Source organism: Oncorhynchus nerka, linkage group LG12 (genome assembly GCF_034236695.1).
Source record: "Oncorhynchus nerka isolate Pitt River linkage group LG12, Oner_Uvic_2.0, whole genome shotgun sequence".
Lineage (NCBI taxonomy): Eukaryota > Metazoa > Chordata > Actinopteri > Salmoniformes > Salmonidae > Oncorhynchus > Oncorhynchus nerka.
In genome coordinates this window covers 33,290,265-33,308,998 of record NC_088407.1, presented here as the reverse complement: position 1 = coordinate 33,308,998, position 18,734 = coordinate 33,290,265, and the positions used below count along the sequence as shown (strand labels likewise).

At 42.6% G+C, this 18,734-nt stretch overlaps 1 long non-coding RNA gene across 7 annotated transcripts; it reads right to left on the bottom strand.

Annotated features, from left to right (window-relative positions):
• Positions 1 to 180: 180 nt before the first annotated feature.
• On the bottom strand, positions 181 to 14,747 carry LOC115138160 (uncharacterized). 7 transcript variants are annotated; one of them, XR_010465337.1, is made up of 11 exons: positions 14,587 to 14,747; positions 11,144 to 11,179; positions 10,699 to 10,791; positions 10,334 to 10,465; positions 8,564 to 8,752; positions 5,765 to 5,829; positions 5,473 to 5,673; positions 5,152 to 5,379; positions 4,926 to 5,032; positions 1,426 to 3,386; positions 181 to 1,193 (listed from the first exon to the last, which is right to left on the bottom strand). It is a non-coding gene; the product is annotated as an uncharacterized LOC115138160 (long non-coding RNA). The 7 variants fall into 7 exon arrangements; XR_010465338.1 differs by lacking the exon at positions 11,144 to 11,179 and adding an exon at positions 3,648 to 3,756 and having other exon boundaries at positions 1,426 to 3,563; XR_010465339.1 differs by lacking the exon at positions 11,144 to 11,179 and adding an exon at positions 3,648 to 3,756.
• Positions 14,748 to 18,734: the final 3,987 nt, after the last annotated feature.

Sequence of the window (18,734 nt, the reverse complement as noted above, 5' to 3'; positions counted from 1 at the left end):
AAAGTTCTTATAAATCCCAACCCAGTTATTAACACATTTAAAACTCTGTCACTGGCTGTCCCCAGCATTGCCACCAGAATGCCCCGTCACATTCTAGTGTGACTATTTTACACATCAAAAACCCTTATATAACACGATATGAATACTGAGAGCAAAGACAAAAAGACAACAACCATCAACGTATTTCAACATTGTTACTTTAGTGCAACATGTACTGAAACCTTAATATTGTAACTTTATTGTAACAGTTGAACTTGTACTTTAGTGCAATATTCATTGTAACATTGTCATTGTGACATTTTAGTGCAACATTCACTAACAACTGTATAGCAGTCATGTGATTCATTCCCACTGAACATAAAGGTAACATTTAGGACAGAGGTAGCCTGTAGAATATGCATTCAAGTAGAGGCCTACATTGAACAAAATATATATATATAAAATTGTATTTCAAAAGCGCCACTGGCCAATGAATGCTTATACGAGACAATGAGTGCTTTTCTTCCTAGAGTCCATTGTACTGCTTCTCCTCACCCGTTATCTCCTTTTCTATTCGGTCCATGGTATATCTTGAAGCACTCAATGTGCAGTGGCACTTTCCATTTCTCACATGCATAGGTAGTGTGTTTGTCACAGTGACGACTTCTCTGGAACCGGTGCATCGTGTTGATTGGCCAGTGAGAAGCTTTGTCATATCTTGCCTGATCTTCAACAGTAGCAGCCAGTAAAGACCTCCTTCCGTGGCTCAGTGGTTTTGTGCCAAACTTTTGCATATTTGGCCTGTACACTATGTGTTTTGGAATCACATCAATGCCAGGTCTCTTCGATCGTTTATTTTTGACCACCTGCAGCTTTTCCCTTGGCTCTTCTGGCTGACCCCTATGGCTTGTAGAGGCCCTTGGCTCTTCATTACCAACAATGGAGGGGGGTGGGAAAGATTGTGGATTGGGGAGGGGGGGTAGGTCATCATCACTGATAACGTTGTTCCTGTCATGATCTGTTTGCATATGTTCCGCATATGCATTCAACAGTCTGGCTGGCAAATGGCCTGTCCATAGTCCATATCTGACCCATCGCTATCACAATCACTCAGGACAGCATCGTTCTCATTTTGAGGGATAACTGCAATGTTGCACACCTTGTCTTGGCAGTCACCTAGATCCAACATATCCAGAACTTGACTCAAAGTGAAACTAAAAAGAAAGAACAGAGTAGAAAGTTAGGTAAAACAATAACTATGTATGTGTATACCTAGATGCGCTGTGTTATCCCGCCGGTCACTATTGTTGCCGTCAACACGTTTACACATTCTATGATCACACTGAACAAATTTGAGTAATGGCAAATGCATATATCAAAACTAGACACCTTAAAGACGATGTGTACCAAAACTATTTGTCCTAACTTTATTTTAACTTTACTAACCTTTTGTTTGGGAACTTTGATGCAGCCATTCTCTGTCATGGTGCAACCAGGAAGTAAACAACTCTGGTCATGTGACAATTTACACTAAAAATGTGACACTGCACTTCATTCATTGAGACCCTTTATTATTTCAATATTTGCTGGAAATGCATTGATAGATCATTCAGTAACATTTTTAGAGCCTTATAACTGAAAATGTTTTTTTTACGGTCACGGATTAAATAGGTTAAAGGGCACTTCATTTTAAATAACAGGCTTTTAAAATCCATTATTTGCACACAATTTCTACTTAAAATATCAAAGGGACGTAAAAGACACACATTTCGTGGAACAACCCAGTTAGGTTTTAAACGTCTACATTTATTATGGGAAATTAACTGCAGCTGAAGTGAAATAATATCACACTGGTCTAAAAGCACACCACACTGTGAATGAGCATAACTGAAATAGTGATTTTAGATACACAGAAATGTTAGATACTGACTCCAAACTACTTGTCACGGCCCGATCTGTTTCACCTGTCCTTGTGATTTTGTGTGATGTTCACTTGTCCTTGTCTCCACTCCCCACCAGGTGTCGCCCATCTTCCCAATTATCCCCTGTGTATTTATACCTGTGTTCTGTTTGTTGCCGGTTCATCTTGTTTGTCAAGTTTACCAGCGGTTTTCCTGTCAACTCCTGGTTTTTCCCCAGTCTCTTGTTTTTCTTGTTCTTCTGGTTTTTGACTATTGCCTGTCCTGACCCTGTACCTGCCCGCCTGACTTCTCTGCCTGTCCCTGTCCTGTACCTTTGCCATACCCTGGATTATCGACCCCTGCCTGCCTTGACCTGTCTTTGCCTGCCCCTGTTTGCTCCAATAAACAGTGTTACTTCGACAGTCTGCATCTGGGTCTTACCTTGATTCCTGACACTTCTAACATGATGTAAGAATGAGTCTGCTACATTTAGAAACAACAATATCCTTCCTGTTCCAAAGATGTATTGAAAATTAAAATGACAAGTTATACTTGGTAAAACTGTACATAACATTAAGATATCTGTCACCAAGGTAAGTACTGTCTTTATCACGTATATCACCTGAAATGACAATGTATTCTTGTCTTGCTTTACAGTATATGGTAATATTCCACTACTTTAGTATAACCCGCAGTCAGTAATATACAATTCCGATTGTCATTTTGAATGGCCGTAAGCCATACAAAATGCTGGAGTATACAGCTAAATGTAACATTTTGACTTCACTGTCCAAATACATATGGCGTTGAATGTTCACAGTGAAAATGATTAGCTATTATGGTTGAAGCATCAATTACATCATTACTCATGATCATGGAGGTAATTATCATGTCATATAGAATATGTGACTGCACGGTACTGGCACTAGTTCATGTTACATGGTGTATTTGAATAACTGTAGGAAAAGTGTTAGAGTAAGCACGTGAACCTGACATTAAACATGGTTTGCTTATCAAAGAGTGCTCAAGACGATGTCTATTGCGGTTACATGTATGCTGAATGATTTTTTTTTAAAAAAACGATAAGCCTTACACCCTAATTCCAAAAGAATCAATAAATGCAGACCAAATGTTTTATTGAACACAGACATCATTGGTCATGCTCATCAATGCCTCGTACTACAATGATGTTTCAGCGGACACCAAGCATTGCGCATAACAAGGGGTCCAGTTCAATCAGATGGGTTTTCATTAGCAAACATGAAGCAGCTCATGTCCTCAGCACCATGGCTATGACTTCCCGGTCCTTCTTTGCTCTCTCGGGAATCACCTTCACTGTCTCCATTTCAAGTTCATTGAGAACTTCCCATTGCAGAAGCCTGTCCAATAAACTGTCGAGCACAGGTCCTGACACCCGATTGACAAATTCTGTCCTCACAGAACGCAGCCTCTCTGTCGAACCCGTCTGACTAGTCTCAGCCTGAGGCCTTCCCACTAACACAGAACCTGTGAGTCGGAGAAAAATGAAGACATATTCACCTGTGTGTAATACATATTCACCTGTGTGGGAATGGTGGTTGGATGGATTTACGGACTCCCTTCTCAAATACAAGAGGTCAGTCCTTGAAGTCTGTAACCCTGCTGGGTTTCATCCTTCCCCTCTAAACGAGGTTGGATATAGACCTGGGGCAGAGGGAGTACCTGGTAAACAGTGGCATGAATCAGATTTGGATACACCTTGTTGACAGACTAACTTCAAGGTTTTACCTGGCAGACACACAAGCCCGGTCCACACCTTCGTCCACACCTCTCTATCAAGCCCTCTTTTCAGAAGCCTTATTAGCTCCATACCCTTTGTATCTGCATCCAGCAACACCTGAAAAGGTTGGATGGTAGTTTGGACCGTAGTGGCAGTCGTATAGAACATGATGGGGGGGAAAAGTGAAATGGTTCGTGGATTATTCACCACCTTGTATTTTCTGCAGTACATTCTGCAATTGAGATACAAACTATAGAGCAAAATAATGTCAACTAGATCAAATGACATAACGGCAGCAGCTTAGCATCCTATTTTCCCCACCCCACAGAATGCCTTTTCACATTTTGTAAATGTCCATAATTCGTTCTGGGCACGTGCTACACGAAAACCTGCAGCATTGGAACGTCTTGAACTTGGAATCAGTCCCCCGCTCGTCTAGATCATAAGACAAATGCTTATTGATTTAGTTTGTGAGATCATTTAGAAAAACCTGCCATCAATTTAAGAAGCTCTCTTGCTAACATCTAGCCTACTGCATACAATGTCATAATACTAATTTGATGTAATTTTGCTCAGTGACCAGTCTTGGAAATCCCAGGGTGTCTGATTCTCTTAGACATTTTGAAAGGGGAGGATCCTCTTTAGACAGACAACTCTCCCACCAAAATCACGAGTTTGGGTAGGAGGGCCAAGCCTGAAAAATCTAACTCTTTCCGTACCCTGAAAGCAGACATGCCAGAACATTGAGATTCAAAACCAAAGTTTGCAGGAAAAACCTTAGCAGTGGTTTTAGTGAAGGTAGATGACGCAAACTTGACACTTTCACTCATTAAAAATAACCTCTGCGTTCTCCATCTCGCTAGCTAGCTAGTACTTTGTGTCTGGCGGGGATGTTTAAAGCTAGGGCAACAAGCAGATACAACGTTGACGTCACCAGATAAGGCGATAACGCACATCCCATTTCCGACCCCTCCTCTCTGTCCCTATTAACACAGCTACTTGTACAGACGTGGATGTTGGAACATTGGTACATCGTGTGAGGCAACCCGTCTGTCTATAGAGACTACATAGAGGCGGGTAATAGATGCAGCTGATTTGAACTTGACTATCTTCCATAGCTGCGCATGCATATCTAACGCACCTTACAGAATGAGTTACCATTTAGAAAAGTGCACTTAACATGAGGTAATTATTGTCATGGAATATCCAGTATGTAGCATCAGCGTACAGCTGTTACTCTGATCAAGATGTGACATTAATAGCATGCAACACCTGTCAGAGTCTACCTTGGCGGTTATCCTCTTCAGTCTTCCGACTGTATGTTTCCCCTCGAGTGAGAATGCAGCCCAAACAGAGCTGTACGTAAGTGTTCCCTGTCTGTTGCCGATTCAACCTGCAACAGAATAAGAAGTGCTTATCAACGAGCGTACTCACACTGAAAACTCAATGCACACCTGGCTGCCTGTGGTAGAAAAACAGTTACCCAATCATCAGAAGGGATTTTTTTTTTACCTGTTCAAGTGGCACATGATGGCAGGACGATCACATTGATAACTGATTGGAGTGATCGGAAAGGCAACACCTGCCCCTTGATCGAGAGCAGAGCTTCCCGTATGTACTTTCTGACAAGGCCCCATAAGGAGAGGTTGCTGGTGTGTGTGTCAGTCACCCTCAGCGGCGATAAAACCTCCACACTGTCACCAGTCACATGGGCCACAGACAGGGAACCAAGACCATCTCCTGCAAAACAGATATATCAACAAAACACTGGGTGTCATTTAGCCATTGTATTGATTTTTTTTTTTATGATAGTTCGAGTGGTGTGTAACTCACCAGAGGGAATGTCACAGTGTGGGAGGTGTAGCTGACGGACAGACCCCTGAGGGTCTGAACAGGGCTCCTGCATGAGTCCGGCCTGTAGAATGCAGGAGATTCTCGTCCCATTGGACAGCCTTGTACAGCACCTCCCCCTCCATGAGAAACACCTGCCCTGTCAAACGGCACTGGAACAGACCTACATCGGAGCACTAGAGCCTGGGGGTCACAGGATAAAAATCACCCTTACAATAATTCAAAAACATCCTCTGAATCAAATGTAACAATGTTATCAGCAATAAATAGTCACCTGTATGAGGTTTCTGTAAATTCTGTCGTTGTTTCAGGCGTCCATTTTGTTACAATTACTGGGGTCTGGAATGCAGAAAGAAAATACAATGAAACCAGCATTCTTATAGAAAGACCACCTTTAATCTGCACTGCAGTCCTCTTAAAATGATAGTTCACCAGAAAATGTTTGTCCGATGTTTTCAGATCTCAAAGATGTGTAAATAGAGTGACACATTTCAGTTGAATACATTCAGTTGGACAACTGACTAGGTATCCCCATTTCCCTTTCATAATACCCATAAAACCTAGCGGTCAAACAGGGAAATGGTTGCAATTGTTTTTCTACCGTTAATTTTCCCATAGGGGATTTTAGAAACACTTCAAACAAAGGCTGTGTTTTGTGTAGGCTTACCCTAGCGAGATGTTTTGATAACTGTGTAAATCTCTCTATATTCGCCTATATTTACCCCCCCCCCCCCCCCCCCAAATGCTAATGTGGCTATCATAAACAACTACAAAATGCCAGGGTGATCTGGATGAGACTGCAGAATCGAAGGGCAAAGGTAAGAATCTCTGGATTAACTATTTTGTGCAAGTTTTAAATTGACACAAAATTTCATGTCATCCAGAACGTTGCCGATAGCCACACGGTTCTATTTAACAGGTGTTGTGAATTCATTAGTTATTATGCACACTCAAAGTTCTGTGAAATTTAATCCCGTCTGGATTACTGCAACTCGCTGTTGGCTGGGCTCCCTGCCTGTGCCATTAAACCCCTACAACTCATCCAGAACGCCGCAGCCCGTCTGGTGTTCAACCTTCCCAAGTTCTCTCACGTCACCCCGCTCCTCCGCTCTCTCCACTGGCTTCCAGTTGAAGCTCGCATCCGCTACAAGACCATGGTGCTTGCCTACGGAGCTGTGAGGGGAACGGCACCTCAGTACCTCCAGGCTCTGATCAGGCCCTACACCCAAACAAGGGCACTGCGTTCATCCACCTCTGGCCTGCTCGCCTCCCTACCACTGAGGAAGTACAGTTCCCGCTCAGCCCAGTCAAAACTGTTCGCTGCTCTGGCCCCCCAATGGTGGAACAAACTCCCTCACGACGCCAGGACAGCGGAGTCAATCACCACCTTCCGGAGACACCTGAAACCCCACCTCTTTAAGGAATACCTAGGATAGGATAAAGTAATCCCTCTCACCCCCCTAAAAGATTTAGATGCACTACTGTTCCACTGGATGTCATAAGGTGAATGCACCAATTTGTAAGTCGCTCTGGATAAGAGCGTCTGCTAAATGACTTAAATGTAAATGTAATGAGTTCGAAGGAACTGTCTGTAGAGCTCCAAGACAGGATTGTGTAGAGGCATAGATCTGGGGAAGGGTACCAAAACATTTCTGCAGCATTGTAGGTCCCTAAGACTGGCCTCCATCATTCTTAAATATAAGAAGTTTGAAACCACCAAGACTCTTCATAGAGCTGGCCGCCAGCTCAAACTGAGCCATCGGGGGAGAAAGGCCTTTGTCAGGGAGGTGACCAATGGTCACTCTGACAGAGCTTCATAGTTCCTCTGTGGAGATGGGAGAACTTTCCAGAAGGACAACCATCTCTGCAGCACTCCACCAATCAGGCCTTTATGGTAGAGTGGCCAGACGGAAACCACTCCTCAGTAAAAGGCACATGACAGCCCGCTTGAAGTTTGCCAAAAGGCACCTAAAGACTCTCAGACCATGAGAAACAAGATTCTCTGGTCTGATGAAACAAATATTGAACTCTTTGGCCTGAATGTCAAGCGTTACGTCTGGAGGAAACCTGGCACCATCGCTACGGTGAAGCATGGTGGTGGCAGCATCATGCTCTGGGGATGTTTTTCCGAGCAGGGACTGGGAGACTAGTCAGGATCGAGGCAAAGATGAACGGAGCAAAGTACAGAGAGATCCTTGATGAAAACCTGCTTCAGAGTACTCAGGACCTCAGACTGACGCGAAGGTTCATCTTCCAACAGGACAATGACCCTAAGCACACAGCCCAGACAACGCAGGAGTGGCATCGGGACAAGTCTCTGAATGTCCTTGAGTGGCCCAGCCAGAGCCCGGACTTGAACCCAATCGAGACCTGAAAATAGCTATGCAGGAATGCTCCCATCCAACCTGACAGAGGTTGAGAAGATCTGCAAAGAGGAATGGGAGAAACTCCCAAAAATACAGGTGTGCCAAGCTTGTAGCATCCTACCCAAGAAGACTCGAGGCCGTAATCGCTGCCAAAGATGCTTCAACAAAGTACTGAGTAAACGGTCTGAATACTTATGTAAAGGTCATATTTCAGTTTTTTCTACAGTTGCAAAATGTGTTTTTTATACTTTCCGAATGCACTGTATTTGTAGTAACTTTGTGATTATTACAATAGCAACATTGCCGCTACATAGGACTTCTATAATTTCATAATAATGAAGTTATTACATAAGTGGAATAAGGAAGTCACTATTCAGTGGTTACAAAAGTAGTTACAAAAACTCTGCTCATTGCTAGGCAATTAAAATGAAATTGCCAACGTATTATGTAACAATGTGCTAATAAAATGTTGCTCCAAAAGTAATTGCAGTTTTATTACAGGCAAAAGAGCAGTACTGTTAATGTTACTGAGAATACTAACAATAACAAATATAGCTATTAAGTGTTGAAAGGAAATTAAATATCCCAAAAGTGCCTTCTTGAATCAACGACAGCCAAGGGAAGTGGAAAATCATGTTAGTTTTGTATTCTGAGTAAACTATCCCTTTTAATACGCTATAGTGTTTGTTTGAAACAAGAACACTTACCCTCAGATGGACAAAGAGGTTTGAAGTTGTTTTAAGCATCCGACTTGCTGTTTGCAATGTCTGCAAACGGCTTTGAAATACTCTGCAGTATTTTCAGGTATCGTACAATTAATTGCAGCTTTCAACCTTTTCAGTGGCACGTTGACAGGGTCATTCAGTAGTTGAGCGTCACAACTTATGTATACTTATCTGTAGAAAATATCATTGGTTAATTGGTTTGACCAGAGTATGTACACATGGGGCAATGGACATTCAGGAGAATGGACATTTACAAAATGTTCAGATAGAAATGTATTGTGCAGTTCAAATATGACTGTCAGATTGATTGGAATAGTATCGGAGATTGTGTGTGCTCTATTCATTCAACTGTATTCTTCAATATGCCGTTTCAGATGCAGCCCTGCCGTTACTTGAAGGCAGCCAATCCAATAGTTTCTGAAAAGCAGTTGCTTTCTCAGATCCGTATTTAAATTTCTTTTTTTTTTAAGAATAGTTGTAGTCATCTCGAAAGTAACTATTTGTTCCCTCTGGAAAATAGTTACTTTTCACAAATCATAGCTAAAACTATAGTTACCCCAGTGCTGGTACTGAACTATACTCTACTGTTCTGTACTCTACTGAGCTCTACTGTGCTGTACTTTGATGTCCCAATATCTGAAACATAGACGTCTATGATTGGCTCAAATTCAGTCCTGTCGAACAAAATGTTGTCTTGTTTGGTGGAGGAGCTCATTAAAATAACAGCCAGCGTGTTGAATAATACCAAAATATGCAGCGGAGGATATTGCATGTTTCTACATTTGTGCACCCATTTAGGATATATCACCATTAAGAGAATGATATTCATATCCATAATTATGCATGTCTGTGTAGTACAGATCAGGGACCCATGATGGAATTCTGTTATCGGGTGTAAATCCACTTCACTTACTGTGGTTCAATAACCAGAATCGGGTTTTTTTCAAACTCAAGGTGCCATGTCATTCCTTCTGCAGACATCTTTGAATCTTCATTCGAAGCAGATATTTTAGAGTTTTTGTAAAACGCTGTTGTAACGAGTGCGCTGAGAGTCAGGAAGCAAGTTCAGGAAGTGAGTGTTTTAGTAAATAAACGCAACTAAATACAAAACAAGAAACACAAACAACGCACCGACATGACACTGGAACAGAAACAATAACGCCTGGGGAAGGAACCAAAGGGAGTGACATATATAGGGAATGTAATCAGGGCAGTGATGAAGTCCAGGTGAGTCTGAAGAGGAGTGTACCGATGGTGACAGGTGTGCGCCATAACGAGCAGCCTGGTGACCTGAAGGCCGGCGAGGGAGCATACGTGACAGTGAACGAAGGGAGATTTTACTGAAATGTTGTTACCAAACTTTGCATCTGCACAGTTCTTCCAGTAAATGTGTTTTTGAAAAATGTTCAGTGGAAATTGTTAAAAGTAGTCCTTGTGTACAGAGCTGTAACGGTTTGTTCAACTTTTAAATCAGTCGTTTTTGTTTGGCATACATTTTAAGTGAAGAATCGCAGTTTCGGAGCAATTTCGTTATCGTGGAATTGCCCCACAGTGAAACAGCATGGTGACAGAGGAAGGAGCCAGTCTGTACTTAGTGAGTGTTTGGGGAGAGTGTTTTTGGTGAGTGTTTGGGGAGAGCGTGTATCAAGATAATGTATTGGGTGTGTGTGTGTGTGCATTCACATGTGTATGTACGTGCACGCCCGTGTATACATACATGTGGGCGTGTATCTGTGTGTATGGCGGACTCACTGTTGTCGTAGATGGGCTGGGACACCGCAGGCTCCAGAGGTCAGAGTTCCCCGGTAGGCAGAGTGATCGAGGCCTGGAAACACAGCCTCACTGCATTTAGGTCAAACTCCTCCCACACGTTCGCCTCAGGAACTGCAGCCAAAACACAACACAGTCAGACAAAGCCAATGGGTGTGGCATCTGAAATTGGCTATATGGCACTGGCTGTATCCTTTAAGTTACGGTCAATGGAGGACAAAACATGATAAGCAAACAGGTAATCAAAGCATGAAAATGAGATTGGAGGAGTCAATTACTTTATGTAACTGGCATAATGTTATGACAGTGGACTGCCACGTACGGAGTGTGCGTTTGCATGTACTCACTGTTGAAGGGGTTGTTTTTGTGTCTGCAGCCTACAGGAAACTACCTCGTCCACATCCTTTTTCTTCACACACTGAATGCCCAGGTTCTGAAAACTGAGAGCAGACAGTAAGACAGTAAGTCAGAGTGAACGTGTGTGAAAGTGAGACACTGTAGATATCGACACACAAGAGGGTGCTTATTCAACGATCCTCTGCTTCTGGCCTTTACAAACCAAGACTACACACACGTCCTCACACACATCCACGCCTTCCCACAGATGTCGTCTATGTCCTCTATCAAGATGTTGGCAGGTGCACACTGCATCAAACAAACATTGTGTTACTTTGTATGTCATCACACATCCATACACACACACACACACACCCACTCACAGACCTCCCCTCACATGCAGACACATGCCCACACGCGTGCCCAACACACACAGAGTGATAGAAATCTCCTTACCTTGGTTCAAAGGGGGCTGTTCCCATCCATATATTTCTATAGAGACATAGAAATGTATGGATGAATCGAAAATAGGTCAGTAAGGAGGATCAACCGAAATCTTGAAAGTTTTTGCTCAACCATAAACAAATACACCAAAAGTGTGTGGACATCTGCTCGTCGTCAAACATCACGTAGCTGTCACGTAGAAAAATGTGGGAAAACAGAAGGGGTCTGAATACTTTCCGAATGCACTGTATGTACATGTTGGGGGTGTTGGGTTGCGACAACTCTGGGCGGAGTGTACCTCCGACTACATCGAGTCGACATTTGTAAAAGTGTACATTCTTAGGCACAATAAGGGTTATATGTTTGTCCCGTGTAGCCGAGGAAACAGTCGGTGGTTGTATTTGACAAAAGTTGAATTAAAATGTATGTATTTCAGCAAACAAAGAAAGGTACACAGCTACACGGGACAAACACAGACACAATAAGGGTTTAAGAATGTACATTTTTACAAATGTCGACTGACAGTGACTCGATGAGGTCGGAGGTTCAGTCAACTCCATTGATGTGATGTACATCGAGGAGTTTAGAAAAACGTGGCTAATCTACAGTAAAACCATTGTCCTGGTACATGGAAAAAGATTGGAAAGTTGTTTTGTTTTGATTGTTCATAGTCCCATGCCCCTCTCTTTCAAATTTGGAGTGGATCCCTTTTGTTTTAAATGGCCCATCTCTAAAGGAAAGGGATGCCTTCCATGTTTTAACACACCCAGCTTAGGCCAAACACCAGACAGGAAACTATGCTCCTTCCTTGATAGTCTATGGTCAATTCCGCTTCAACTGCAGATCAGAGCACTTGAAGGACACCACTGGGTGAAAAAGATTCAATATGCATGGTGTTTGAGCATCGACTTGAATGTTATTACATGACATTAAATATTTTAAAAAGCTTTCATGATTGAAAGTCACCTTTGATGATTGCAGTCACCTTTGTCAATGATGTTCAACGCCTAATAAAAGTGTGTAATAATTATATTTTAGACTCCCATTATTTCCTGTGTAAGCCAATGTAAAGAGTGCAGGAACCAATTGGCAATACATTTGAACAATTAGGATATATTGACAAAGAGGTTCAAATGTGAAAGTGGGTGCTCATGCCCACTGTTACCAAAACAGTCTCTTCAAAGCGAAAGCAAGGTAGATTCAGCAAAATGACAATGCCACGAGCAGCACTGCAGATATTGAGATGAGTGATATGCACGCCTTTGATTTGACAGTCACACGTAGTATCTGCGCATGTGCACGGGTTTGCCTCACTGCTGTTTGAGCCAGGGTCCGGTTTAATGCAGGAACTTACAGGGGCCCAAGCCCATACAGGGCCCAAGCCCGTACAGGACCCAAGAGACAAAAAAACAAGACAAGAGCCTGCTTGCTATATGTTCAAAATACATCAGAGAGGATCATTTAGCCCACATAGGATCAATAGTTTCAACAACCACAAAAACCGGAGGATTGGAAAACAGTCACTGGATGGTTTGTCAATACCATTGAAACTATTTCTTTAAAGTTTTTTTATACATTTGAATATTTGTAGCTCCTTTTTACATTAACACCTGCAGTCAACTTGTGCAATACAGCGTTCTTCATTTCCCCTGTCACATAATTTTGCATTATGAAGTTTACCGGTAGTCCCCAGTTACATGGTGTTTGTTTACAAGCACAAGGAACCTTGTGAGTCACTCACTGTTGTGAAGCACACGCCAGGTGATCTAGTTACAGTATGGAATTCACAGCTAAATGTTTGCCAGTTAGATAAAGTATAACTATTATGTCAACTTTCTAAAATGTGCTAAATGCTCTGAAGTTGTGCCTTCGGTTTGCTAATTTAGTAGCTAGTCAGCTCTCTAGCTAAGTGGTTAGCTTCTTCCAAAATAAAGCTTCACTTGGTATCAGCAGAGAATCCCCTCCTGGATCAAGAGCTTTGCTGTCTAATATTTGTTTTGTGCATGCAGCAAACGGTAAGTAGCATTTTTTAGTTACTTGTATACATTTATGAGCCGGGATGTCTGTAATGCAAATAGTTTAGGTCAGATCATTAGCATTTAGATCATTAGCATTTAGTTAGCATTCTCTATGGGATTTTACATGTACTTGTTTGCAATGCTAACCTTCGGGTTACAGAGGCTCAGTGGGCCTATAATTTCTTAATCCGGCCCTGGTTACAGTGTGGTAGCCAGGGCACATCTCTGCATCTACATCACATTGCTGAGTGTACTGCTACAAACTTTTGTAGCTGAGGAGCACATTATTGTGTGACGTGCATGTGTGTCGCACCAATTTGGCTACAAAGTGTCCAGCTGGTCGACTGTCTTTGAAGTCACACTGTTGCGTATCTGTATGTTGCGCAGCTGTACTAACATGTTATTAACCTAGGTTATAAGCAAGCACAAAACCCATGTCGTCGTAGAATGATTTTTTAAATGAGTCATGACATAAATTGTAAACATTTAGGCATGGTACATACAGCTACATCTATATCAAATATGCATTGATTTGCATGACTTAAAGCTGCAATATCTAACTTTTTGGGCGACCCGACCAAATTCACAGTGAAATATGAGTTATAGGTCCGAGTTATAGGTATATCATTCTCATTAAAAGCAAGTCTAAGAAGTGGTAGATCTGTTCTATGCGCACAATTTCTATGCTTCCTTTTCTTAAATTTAGTTTTTGCATCTTTTACTTTCGGTTTTGTACACCAGCTTCAAACAGCTCAAAATACAATGTGTTTGGTTATGGAAAATATATTTCACAGCAGTTTATATGGTTATGTACACTATACTAGCTTGTTTTGTCACAAAAACTGAAATTAGCGATTTCTGCATAGTGCACTTTTAATTTTGGGGCCAAGTTCTCAGCTGTTTTACCATAACCAGGGCCAGATTAAGAAACCATAGGCCCGGGGCCTTTTTTTTAATGGATTATATTTGGTTGTGATTTTTGCTAAATAACTATTTTGGATGCAGCTAGAATGCTAACGCTCATTGATATAGGCTGTAGCAAAAGCTAGCCATTTTACTGGTTGGAGTTTAAGTGTTTTTTTAAAAGTATAATGCAGTTGATTTGCGATGATGACACATATTATATTAAGCAGGACATTCATACGAGTTTAAAATCCAAATGTAATGTGAAACGCGCTCATAAACATATAAGAACGCCCCCTTGTTCTGCCGCCAATTTGCGCGCATCGCCCTCATGCGGCAATGTTTGCAATAACAGAAAAGGGTCGATGTTATCGCGACAACAGTTTACCACTACCATCCCTCTGGTTTACCTTCGGGGTATGGGATGTCGCCTTCAGCGACGGGAGGCTAGCTTTGCCCCTTGTGCACAAACACGTTGCTTCACATGGGACTCCAAAATGCATTACCTCTGAGGATCAGTGTAAACAAACCTACCATCCATTTCCGAAACCATCTTCGGCCACGGTGATTATTCAAATAGTCTTTTCTCTATAGGTTCTTGGACCTTGAACACAGCAAGGTTGACATATTGCTCTTTTTACGTCCCTCGCACAGCTTCTGCTGCGTCTCCAATGCAATTTGCCACCACCCCCTCAAATAGTGCGGAAATGCCCAAAGAACGAACAGAAATGTATTGGTGTGGTAGCAGCCAGGTATTCAAAGTTAAAACACAGTCACTGCATGGGAAAGCATCAACTGAGTTGTATAGTGCAATTCAAATGCGTCTTTGTTGCCGATATGTTGCGCATAAAATGTACAAGGTATGATACCTACAGTAAGCCTATTTCTATTCAATTGTAGGCCCAATCGAATATATTCTGTTGATATGCTCACACTGAGTAGATGGAGAATAGATCAAGAAAAGTAGAACTCAATGGCTTGGTAACCTACACAACTCGGCCAGTGGGCCTACAGGCATGTCTTCTTATAATTATGTTCTTGAAACAATTTGCCCCATAAAAAGGGTACATTCCTTATATATGTAGTTTGTTGTACACGTATGCTATATATAGAACATATATTGGTACTTTTTTAAAGAGAGGTAAAGGGTAAAAGCCACCAGTGTGCACATTTCCTACAGTGTGCGCTTGGATCATCCAGCGCACAAAATGGCCAGAGGGGAGCACCAAAAACCAAGTTTAGTAGCAGGAGCTGACCCTCTCAACTCCAAGATGAATAAAATGTTTCAATCCAGAAGGAGTAAAAACTAGCCTGTCTGTAAGATGTCCAGTAATTTCAATAAATTACCATTTAAGTGCTTGTTTTATGGACAGTTGGACACATGCCATGAGTTAGGCCATTGTACACGAGTGTATTTCTGACTTGGGGTCATTCATTAATTCCCCAAAGTACACTACATGACCAAAAGTACTGCTCGTCGAACATCTAATTTCAAAATCATGGGCATTAATATGGAGTTGGTCCCACCTTTGCTGCTATAACAGCCTCTACTCTTCTGGGAAGATTTCCACTAGATGTTGGAACATTGCTGTGTGGACTTGCTTCCATTCAACTACAAGAGCATTAGTGAGGTCGAGCACGGATGTTGGGCAATTAGGCCTGGCTTGCAGTCTGTGTTCCAATTCATCCCAAAGGTGTTCGATGAAGTTAAGGTCAGGGCTCTGTGCAGGCCAGTCAAGTTCTTCCACACCAATCTCAACAAACCATTTCTGTATGGGGCCTCCAGAGTGGCGCAGCGGTCTAAGGCACTACAGTGCTTGAGACGTCACTACAGCGACTTCTGTGGAGGGCTGGGCGCATGCACGCTGACACGGTCGCCAGTTGTACGGCGTTTCCTCCGACACATTGGTGCGGCTGGCTTCTGGGTTAAGCGAGCAGTGTGTCAAGAAGCAGTGCGGCTTGGCAGGGTCGTGTTTCGGAGGACGCATGGCTCTCGACCTTCGCTTCTCCCAAGTGCATATGGGAGTTGCAGCGATGGGACAGAACTGTAACTACCAATTGGACGTCCCGAAATTGGGGAGAAAAATCCATAAAAAATGTAATACATTCTGTATTTTCTCGCTTTGTGCATGGAGCATTGGGATGCTGAAACAGGAAAGGGACTTCCCCAAACGGTTGCCACAAAGTTGGGAGCACAGAATCATCTAGAATGTCATTGTATGCTGTAGCGTAGAGCTGTCCCCGACTAAAAAAATCTTGGCCAACAGTTGTCCTGCTCTCTCGACCAATTGATTGGGCGAAATGTTTAAACGTATTTTTCTATATATAGACAATCTATGTGTTTGAATTAAATCAACTACATATGCACTGAGCTTGTCTGATGCTTTAGCATACTGTTTAATGAAATAATTAAGACACAAAAATGACTCAAGAAAGATCCCAATAATCACACTGTGTTAAAGAAAATGACAGTGAAACATTGTTTCACTCTCCTCCCTACTGCAGCAAAAAGCGAACACAGCACAGTAAGTGTTTATTGTGCTGTTCGTGCTGAAGCTTCAACATCATTTCAGCCATTTTGTTTCTTACTTGTTTGTGACTGAAAAGTTCTGTTACCGAACTCCCTAATTTGTCTCGGGAAAACATTCTCTATTACCTCAATCTTGGCTCTCTTTACGTGAAACATGTAAGCATCGCATGCATGTGACCAATAGGGCCTGAACTATAGCCTATCATAATCACATCAATACATGTGTTATAACAAACTCTGAATAGAGTAAAACATAACAGCAAAATGTATGTGGAGGACGTGAAAAAGAAACTCGAAATGGGCAAATGTTTACTGGTTGCTCAGGAGGAAAAGGGGAAGTCAGATCTGTGGCATTTGACTTAGTTGTGGACTACTTGAGATCAAGAAAACGGAGGGTATAGGAGCAAGCATTATGTGTGCCAAACAGTTGCTATTAGATTACATTATTATTATTATCTTCTGACCATTTGGAACAGTGTACATGTAAATAACACTAAATAAATAAGTGTGAAAAAATATATATACACTACCGTTCAAAAGTTTGGGGTCATTTAGAAATGTCCTTGTTTTTGAAAGAAAAGCTATTTTTTTGTCCATTAAAATAACATAAATTGTATCAGAAATACAGTGTAGACATTGTTAATGTTGTAAATGACTATTGTAGCTCAAAACGGCTTATTTTTAATGGAATAATGGCAATGCAAATAGTCTATGTAGCCATTTGATTAGCTGTTCAGGAGTCTTATGACTTGGGGGTAGAAGCTATTTAGGAGTCTCTTGGACCCAGACTTGGCACTCCGGTACCGCTTGCCGTGCGGTAGCAGAGAGAACAGCCTATGACTAGCGTGGCTGGAATCTTTGGCAATTTTTAGGGCCTTACTCTGACACCGCCTGGTATAGAGGTCCTGGATGGCAGGAAGCTTGGCTCCAGTGATGTCCTGGGCCGTATGCACTACCCTCTGTAGTGCCTTGCGGTCGGAGGCAGAGCAGTTGCCATCCCAGGCAGTGATGCAACCCTTCAGGATGCTCTCGATGGTGCAGCTGTAAAACCTTTTGAGGATCTGATGACCCAAGCTAAAATATTTTCAGTCTCCTGGGGGGGGAGGTTTTGTCATACCCTCTTCACGACTGTCTTGGTGTGCTTGGACCATGTTGGTTTGTTGGTAATGTGAACGCCAAGGAACTTGAAGCTCTCAACCTGCTCCACTACAGCCCTGTGGATGAGAATGGGGGCGTGCTCGGTCCTCCTTTTCCTGTAGTTCACAATCATCTCCTTTGTCTTGATCACGTTGAGGGATGGGTTGCTGTCCTTGCACCACACACCTCCTCCCTATAGTCTCGTTGTTGATAAGGCCTACCACTGTTGTGTCATCAGCAAACTTAATGATGGTGTTGGAGTCGTGCCTGGCTGTGCAGTCATGAGTGAACAGGGAGTATAGGAGGGGGCTGAGCATGCACCCTTGAGGGGCCCCTATGTTGAAGATCAGCGTGGAGGATATGTTGTTACCTACCCTTACCACCCATCAGGAAGTCCAGGATCCAATTGCAGAGGGAGGTGATTAGTCCCAGGGTCCTTAGCTTAGTGATGAGCTTTGAGGGCACTATGGTGTTGAACACTGAGCTGTAGTCAATGAATATCATTCTTGAATATCATTCTGTGTTCCTTTTGTCCAGGTGTGAAAGGGCAGTGTGGAGTGCAATGGAGATGGCATCATCTGTGGATCTGTTGGTGCGGTATGGAAATTGGAGTGGGTCTAGGGTTTCTGGGATAATGGTGTTGATGTGAGCCATGACCAGCCTTTCAAAGCATTTCATGGCTACAGAGTGCTACAGGTCGGTAGTCATTTAGGCAGGTTAACTTAGTGTTCTTGGGCACAGGGACTATGGTGGATTGCTTAAAACATGTTGGTATTACAGACTCGGACTGGGAGAGGTTGAAAATGTCAGTGAAGACACTTGCCAGTTGGTCAGCGCATGCTCGCAGTACAGGTCCTGGTATTCCGTCTGGCCCTGTGGCCTTGTGAATGTTGACCTATTTAAAGGTCTTACTCACATCGGATGCGAAGAGCGTGATCACTGTCTTCCAGAACAGCTGATGCTCTCATGCATGTTTCAGTGTTATTTGCCTCGAACCAAGCATAGAAGTAGTTTA